Here is an 8843-nt window from a genome sequence, read left to right on the forward strand (position 1 = left end):
GAGCCCCCAGGAGACAAGCAAAGTGGTGAATCGGCAAGACAGCTGATGTGGAGCCTAGAGGTTTTGTTGCAGGAGTATCTGTAGTAGAGCATGGCCAGGCATGGCCACCCCTTTAAGCTCAACATGCCCCATAAGAGACTTTAGCACTATGGGAACTGTCAGACCTGATCACTGCAGGGCAGTCTTGCACATCAGACGGGGCTGGTCAGACCTGAGCACTCCTTGGTCTGCTGTCCTCTCCCAGGGCCCCAGCCTGGCCACACCTGCTTACAGGGCAGTCTTGCGTGCTCTGGGGCCCACACCATAGCTTCTGTGCTGGTGGATCATGCCTGACTTGTGGAGAGCTCCAGTGAGGCGGATCCTATGGCCGTGCACCAGCCTGCATGTTAACTCCCCATAATATAGCTTCCCTCAAGCCCACAGCAACTCCCCACATCACTCTGCGGGCACCTGTCTACATGGGTGGGTTTTGCTTTACTTGCCCTGCCAGCATGTGGGAGTGCAATAGGCCCCCAACCCCTGCCGATTACTGTTGGAGATGGAGCCTTGGCGGGCACACAGCCAGCAAGTCTTGCCTCACCAGCGAACAGTGAACAGGGGATCTGCCCATACCGTGAGTGATCACTCCTGCTTCTGGGGCACAGAGAAGGCACCCAGATCTGAGCCAGCCAGCACTCTGCCCCAAGCCAACATTACCTCCGTCGTAACAGCCTACACAGTCTCCAGCAGTGGCCCCCTGCTGCCTGCTCCCCACAGCTGCTTTGCCTCTGCTGCTGTGGTGAATGCCCACAGGGAGGCAGGCACCTCTGCATCCACTAGCACTTGGCTGTAGCTGCTGCACCTTGATCCCCCCAGTACAGTAGACTCCAAACATCAAGGAGCCAGAGAACAAAGTTGGGGCCCAATACAAGTCCCCCAGAGATACAGCATGCAGTCCAGGGGTTGGGAGCTGAACATTGGCCCCCTAGTATCTTCCAGAAACGAAGCCAGATGGATGAATCCACCTTATACCACAATCAAACCTCCAAGGTCATCAAATAGGATAAAAGACAAAAAAAATCCAAAGGTCAGCAACCTCAAAGGTTGAAGGTAGGTAAGCCCACAAAGATGAGAAAGAATCAGTGCAAGAATACTGAAAACTCAAAAAACCAGAGTACCTTCTTTCCTCCAAATGACTGCATCACCTGTCCAGCAAGGGTTTGGAACCAGGCTGAGGCTAAGATGGCTGAAATGACAGATGTATAGGAAAGAAGTTCACTGAGCTACAGGGGTACATTGTAACCCAATGCAAGGAAGTTAGAAATCATGATAAAATATCATAGGAGCTGACAGACAAAATAGCCAGTATAGAGAAGAATGTAACTGACCTGATAGAGCTGCAAAACACACTACAAGAATTTCATAATGCAATCACAAGTATTAATTGCAGAATAGACCAAGCAGAGGAAAGAATCTCAGAGCTTGAGGACTGCCTTTCTGAAGTAAGACGAGCAGATAAGAATATAGAAAAAAAGAATGAAAAGGAATGAACAAAAACCTCCAAGAAATATGGGATTATGTAAAGAGACTGAATCTACGACTGCTTGGTGTACCTGAAAGAGATGGGAAGAATGGAATCAAATTGGAAAACATATTTCAGGATGTACTCCATGAGAAATTCCCCAACCTAACTACAGAGGCCAACATTCAAATTCAGGAAATGCAGACCACCCCAGTAAGATACTCCACGAGAAGTTCATCCCTAACACACATAATCTTCAGCTTCTCTATAGTCAAAATGAAAGAAAAAATGTTAAAGGCAGCTGGAGAGAAAGGCCAGGTCACCTGCAAAGTGAAGCCCATCAGACTAACAGCAAAGGTCTCAGCAGAAACCCTAGAAGCCGGAAGAGATTAGGGGCCAATATTCAACATTCTTTTTTTTTTTTTTTTTTTTTTTTTTTTTTTGAGACAGAGTCTTGCTTTGTCGCCCAGGCTGGAGTGCAGTGGCGCGATCTCGGCTCACTGCAAGCTCCACCTCCCGGGTTCACGCCATTCTCCTGCCTCAGCCTCCCGAGTAGCTGGGACTACAGGCGCCCACTACCACGCCCGGCTAATTTTTTTGTATTTTTAGTAGAGACGGGGTTTCACCGTGTTAGCCAGGATGGTCTCGATCTCCTGACCTCGTGATCTGCCCGCCTCGGCCTCCCAAAGTGCTGGGATTACAGGCGTGAGCCACCGCGCCCGGCCTCAACATTCTTAAAGAAAAGAAATTGCAACACAGAATTTCACATCCAGCCAAACTAAGCTTCATAAGCAAAGGAGAAATAAGATCCCTTTCAGACAAGCAAATGCTGAGGGAATTTGTTACCACCAGATCTGCCTTACAAGAGCTCCTGAAGGAAGCCCTAAATATGGAAATGAAAGACTGTTACTAGCCACTACAACAGCACATTAAAGTACACAGACCAGTGACACTATAAAGCAATCACATAACCAAGCCTACAAAATAACCAGCTAACATCATGATGACAGGATCAAATCCACACAAATCAATACCAACCTTAAATGTAAATGGGCTAAGTGCCCCAATTAAAAGACACAGAGTGGCAAGCCAGATAAAGAACCAAGACCCATTGGTATGCTATCTTCAAGACACCCATCACACATGCAATGACAGACATAGACTCAACATAAGGGGATGGAGAAAAATCTACCAAGCAAATGGAAAACAGAAAAAAGCAGGTGATGCAATCCTAGTTTCTGACAAAACAGACTTTAAACCAACAGAGATAATAAAAGACAAAGAAGGGCATTACTTAATGGTAAAGGGTTCAATTCAACAAGAAGATCTAACTATCCTAAACGTATATGCACCCAACACAGGAGCACCCAGATTCACAAAGCAAGTCTTTAGAGGCCTTCAAAGACACGTAGACTTCCACACAATAATAGTAGGAGACTCACTGACAGTATTAGACAGATCATCGAAGCAGAAAATTAACAAAGATATTTAGGACCTGAACTCTGCATTGGATCAAATGGACCTGATAGACATCTACAGAACTCTCTACTGCAAACAAAAGAATATACATTCTTCTCATCATCACATGGCATATACTCTAAAATTGATCACACAATTGGAAGTAAAACACTCCTCAGCAAATGCAGAACAACTGAAATAATAAACAGTCTCTTGGACCACAGTGCAATCAACTTAGAAATCAAGACTAAGAAATTCACTCAAAAGGATACAATTACATGGAAATGGTAATTGTATTACAGTTCCATGAAAGACTCTCCTGAAAGATTTTAGGTTAAATAATGAAATTAAGGCAGAAATCAAGAAGTTCTTTGAAACTAATTAAAACAAAGATGTAACATACCAGAATTTCTGAGACACAGCTAAAGTAGCTTTAAGGGAGAAATTTACAGCACTAAATGCCCACATCAAAAAATTAGAAAGATCTTGAATTAACAACCTAACATCACAACCAAAAGAACTAGAGAATCAAGAGCAAACAAATCCCAAAGCTAGAAGACAAGAAATAACCAAAATCAGAGCTCAACTGAAGGAGATAGAGACACGAAAAACCATTCAAAAGATCAGTGAATCCAGGAGCTGATTTTTTGAAAAAAATTAATAAAATCAATAGACCACCAGCCAGAATAATGAAGAAGAAAAGAGAGAAGATTCAAATAAATACAACCAGAAACAGCAAGGGGGATATTACCACTGACCCCCCACGGAAATACAAAAAACTATCAGAGAATATTATGAACAACTGTATGCACATAAACTAGAAACCCTAGAAGAAATGGATACATTCCTGACACATACACACTCCCAGGACTGAACCAGGAAGAAATTGAATTCCTGAACGGACCAATAGTGAGCTCTGAAATGCAGGCAGTAATAGCCTAGCAACCGAAAAAAGCCCAGGACTAGGGGATTCACAGCTGAATTCTATCAGATGTACAAAGAAGAATTGGTACCATTCTTACTGAAACTATTCCAAAAATTGAGGAGGAGGTACTCTGCCCTAACTCATTCTATGAGGCCAGCATCATCCTGACACCAAAATCTGGCAGAGATACAACAACAACAACAACAACAACAACAAAATCTTCAGGCCAATATCCTTGATGAACATCGATGCAAAAATCCTCAACAAAATACTGGCAAGCTGAGTCCAACAGCACATCAAAAGGCTTATGCAAGACAATAAAGTAGGCTTTATACCTGGGATGCAAGGTTGGTTCAACATATGCAGATCAATAAATGTGATTAATCACATAAACAGAACTCAAGACAAAACCACATGATTATCTCAATAGATGCAGAAAAGGCTTTCAATAAAATTCGACATCCATTCATGTTAAAAATTCTCAATAAACTAGGTGTTGAAGGAACATACCTCAAAATAATAAGACCCATATATGACAAACCCACAGCCAGGATCATACTGAATGGGCAAAAGCTGGAAGCACTCCCCTTGAAAACAGGCAACAAGACAAGGATGACCTCTCTCACTACTCCTATTCAGTATAGTATTGTAAGTTCTAGCCAGGGCAATCAGGCAAGAGAAAGAAATAAAGGGCATCCAAATAGGAAGAGAGGAAGCCAACCTATTCGTATTTGCAGATGACATGCTCCCATATCTAGAAAAGGCTATCGTCTCAGCCCAAAAGCTTCTTAAGCTGATAAGCAACTTTTGCAAAGTCTCGGGATACAAAATCAATGTGCAAAAATCACTAGCATTCCTATACACCAACAACAGTCAAGCCAAGAGCCAAATCAGGAATGAACTCCCATTCACAATTGCACACAAAGAATAAAGTATCTAGGAATGCAGCTAACTAGGGAAGTGAAAGAAAAAAAAAAGAACTACAAATAAAAAAGGAGAACTGCTCAAATAAATCAGAGATAACACAACCGTTCCACGCTCATGGCTAGGAAGCATCAATATCATTAAAATGATCATACTGCCCAAAGCAAATTATATTAATAGATTCAATGCTATGCCTATTAAACTAACACTGACATTCCTCACAGAACTAGAAAAAATATTTTAGAATTCACATGGAACCAAAAAATACCCAAGGCAATCCTAAGCAGAATGAACAAAGTTGGAGGCAAACCATGCTACAGGGCTACAGTAACCAAAACCTCATGGTACTGATACAAAAACAGGGACATAGACCAATAGAGCAGACCAGAGAAGCCAGAAATAAGAACATGTATCTACAATTATATGATCTTTGACAAACATGACAAAAGCAAGCAATGGAGGAAAGGTTCCCTGTTCAACAAATTATGCTGGCATAACTGGCTAGCCATATGCAGAAGGTTAAATCTTGACTGTTTCCTTACATCATATAGAAAAATTAACTCAAGATAGATTGAAGACTTAAATGTAAAACCCAAAACTATAAAACCTTGGAAGACAACCTAGGCAATACCATTCAGGTACGAACAAATATTTCATGAAAAAGATGCCAAAAGCAATTGCAACAAAAGCTTCTGCACAACAAAAGAAGCTATTGGTAGAGTAGACAGACAACCTACAGAATAGGAGAAAAGTTTTGCAAACCATGCATCTGAGAAAAGTCTAGTATCCAGCATCTATAAGGAACTTAAATAAATGTATAAAAGAAAAACCCCATTAAAAAGTGGACAAAGGATGTTAACAGACACTTTTCAATAGAAGACATACATGTAGCCAATAATCATATAAAAAAGCTCAACATCACTGATCATTAGAGAAATGCAAATCAAAATGATAAGGAGATACCATCTCACACCAGACAGAATGGCTATTATTAAAATGTCAAAAAATAACAGATGCTGTCAAGGGTGTGGAGAAAAAGTATGCTTGTACACTGTTGGTGGGAGTATAAATTAGTTCAGCCATTGTGGAAGACAGTGTGGCGATTCCTCAAAGCCCTAAAGACAGAAATACCATTTGACTCAGCAATCCCATTACTGGGTATATACCCAAAGGAATAGAAATTGTTCAATTATAAAGACACATGCACAGGTATGTTCATTGCAACACTATTCACAATAGTAAAGACATGGAATCAACCTAAATGCCTATCAATGATAGACTGGATAAAAGAAAATATGGTATATATATGCAGCATGGAATAATACGCAGCCATAAAAAAGAAAAAGGTCATGTCCTTTGCAGGGACATGGATGGAGCTGGAGGCCATTATCCTTAGCAAACTAACGCAGGGACAGAAAACCAAATACCGCATGTTCTCACTTGTAAGTGGGGGCTAAATGATGAGAACACATGGATACAGAGAGGAACAACACACATTGGGACCTCTCAGGGGGTGGAGGGTGGGAGGATGGAGAGGATCAGGAAAAATATCTAATGGGTGTTAGGCTCAATATCTGGGTGATGAAATAATCTGTAGAAAATACCCATGACACAGTTTACCTATGTAACAAACCTGCACATGTACCCCCGAACTTAAAAAAAAAATACACCGGAAGCTACACATCACATTCAGGATAGGACTACCCCTAGGGAAGTGGGAAGGTGAATGGAAGTGGAGGGAAGGTCAAGGAAACCTCAATTATTTTTTCGGTAAAGTTTTCATTCCTTAAAAGAAGGACAAAGTAAATATACCTAATGTTAACAACATTGAAATCTGAGTAGTGGAAACACTGGTGTTTATTATATTTAATGCCAGGGACATTGTAGTTACTCAATTAATATTATTTGTTGAATGAGTATGCTTTTCTGTTTTGAAAGTTTCTCCAACAAACATACACAATTCTCAAATTAACAGAAAGTGCTACAAGAGCAAAGAAAAGGGAATGAAGTGAGGTGGGGAAGGCTTGAGAAATCCTTGTGGAAAGAATGATTTCTGATCTATATAGATCTATACCACCATACATGGGGTCCAAGTAAAAGACATAGTTCTACCTCCATCTTACCTTAAAGCGCTAAGGTTCTGGGTGAGTATCCAGAAAATGATCTTGAACGTTTAGTCCTTTTAAGTAACTACCGGATCCTCAATTTTCTCTTCCAACAGACACTGGGTAGTGCTAGTGTCCAAAAATTCCTCCCTATCACGGATTTATTACTTCAATCCACATACATCTCCACAACCAATGTGTCTTGTGGGCCAAAGGGCTAGGGATTGGGGATATAAAGGTGAATAGCAATAGCCTCAGTTGTTCTGTGATTATAAACTGACCGCCATCGTGTTCCGTGGCCGAGAAAGCTGCAAATGTGACTTTTACATTTCACAGGAGAGCACTACTGTCACAGAAATGTCCAGTTGTAGGGGTGAATGGCCCTGAACTACCCACCCTCACCATGAGCACCCGTACTCCACGACGTGGCCAAGGATTAGAGCAGACAACACCGAGCCCCACTTCCAACCTACTGTTAGGTTGTGATAGCGTCCTTAGGCCCCAATGGCTATAAAAAGCCTAGAGAGCCTATATACCGGTCATTCAGCTTGGACCTCTGTGTTACAGATGTTCTAAGCTCACTGGGCAAAATGTGTCTGCTTATTGCAGAGGCTTCTGTTATTGTGAAAGAGTGAGTGTACTTTTTTTTTTAAAAGGTACTCAAATGTCAACTTTATTGTTTCTATATAAACACCTTTTTGTACTGAAAACTGTAAAAATAACAAAGTTTGCTGTGATTGCAGTTCAAATTTTTGAAAGCCAGAAAATCTAATTATGCTATAGCCAAACTACCTAATGCTTTCTTTATCCACAAGTAACTTTGCTTCAATTTCTTGATGTTGGGTTTCATCTCACTGACTTTGGGCTTCTAAGACACATGGGAATACTTATATCGTCTTGGCTTCTTTGGGTCAAATCAAACAGTAGAGCTAAAGTTATTCAAATACATTCAGATTACACAGATCCCTTATGAATTACTAGTATCACAGTAGGAAGAAAAAGATACAAGAAGAAAAATACATCCTAGAACTCATTATCAAAATTATTGGTGTATAGTCTATACTAGCATAGACTAGCTTTCTCAACCTGCTATATAAAATTACCAGCAAGAAAAAAAGGTGCAAGAAAAAAAGAGAAAAAAAGGTGCAAGAATAAGATTTATGGCTGAAGTGGCTTGGTGTCTTGATTCTCTATTCTAGCATTCTCAGAAGGATCCCATCAGTTAGACACGCAGAAACTGCAGGGACATTTGAATGGTCTTGATTCCTTCTTAACTCCCTTAGGCTCCTTGTTTGTTGGTCTTCTTTCATGCATACGAACTCTGCCGAGTAACATGTATCTCAATCTTGCCATCTTTTCTCTCTGCACAGACATCAATGTTCTTACTCCTCTCCTGCTGTAAAGCCACTCATCTTCGATTTCCCTGAGGACTGCTGCTCCTACAGACTCTCGACGGAGTAAAGCTTCCGATAGAGGGGAAACAGATTCGCTACTAGCGTTGATAGTCAAGTTATAAGGTTCTTTATCAACGTCTCGGAGCAGATTTGAGAGGCCCCTGAATCGTCCCGGGAATTTTCTTCGGTGAGCATTTGTGGAGACTCTGGGATGTAGGTTGGATTAAACTTCTTTGATGGGTCCATCGGCGTCTTGACACAACACTAAGCTTCTCCTGGATCTTTGAAACGTAGCAGAAAGTGATGACGGAGCCTCAAATTGCTACAAGGTAGCCCGGAAAGAGCAAGAGTGAGTGTACTTTGGATGAAGGGAATGTGGACCCTCAGGACTAAAGCAGTGGGAGAGGCCTGGGAGGTGGGGCCTGGGGAGGGCGAGGTCTGCTCTGAAGTCACCAAGCCCCTGATCTTAGAAGAGATGGTGGGCGCAGGCTCTGGAGGCTCAAGCGGAGGAGGGGAAGGAGGCGAGTCCGGAAACC

At 41.7% G+C, this 8843-nt stretch overlaps 1 pseudogene; it reads right to left on the minus strand.

Moving 5' to 3' along the window:
* Positions 1–8071: 8071 nt before the first annotated feature.
* LOC109024693 (developmental pluripotency-associated protein 3-like) lies at positions 8072–8553 on the minus strand (annotated as a pseudogene).
* Between the last annotated feature and the right edge of the window lie 290 nt (positions 8554–8843).

The sequence above is a fragment of the Gorilla gorilla genome, chromosome X (genome assembly GCF_029281585.2).
Source record: "Gorilla gorilla gorilla isolate KB3781 chromosome X, NHGRI_mGorGor1-v2.1_pri, whole genome shotgun sequence".
NCBI classification, from domain to species: domain Eukaryota; kingdom Metazoa; phylum Chordata; class Mammalia; order Primates; family Hominidae; genus Gorilla; species Gorilla gorilla.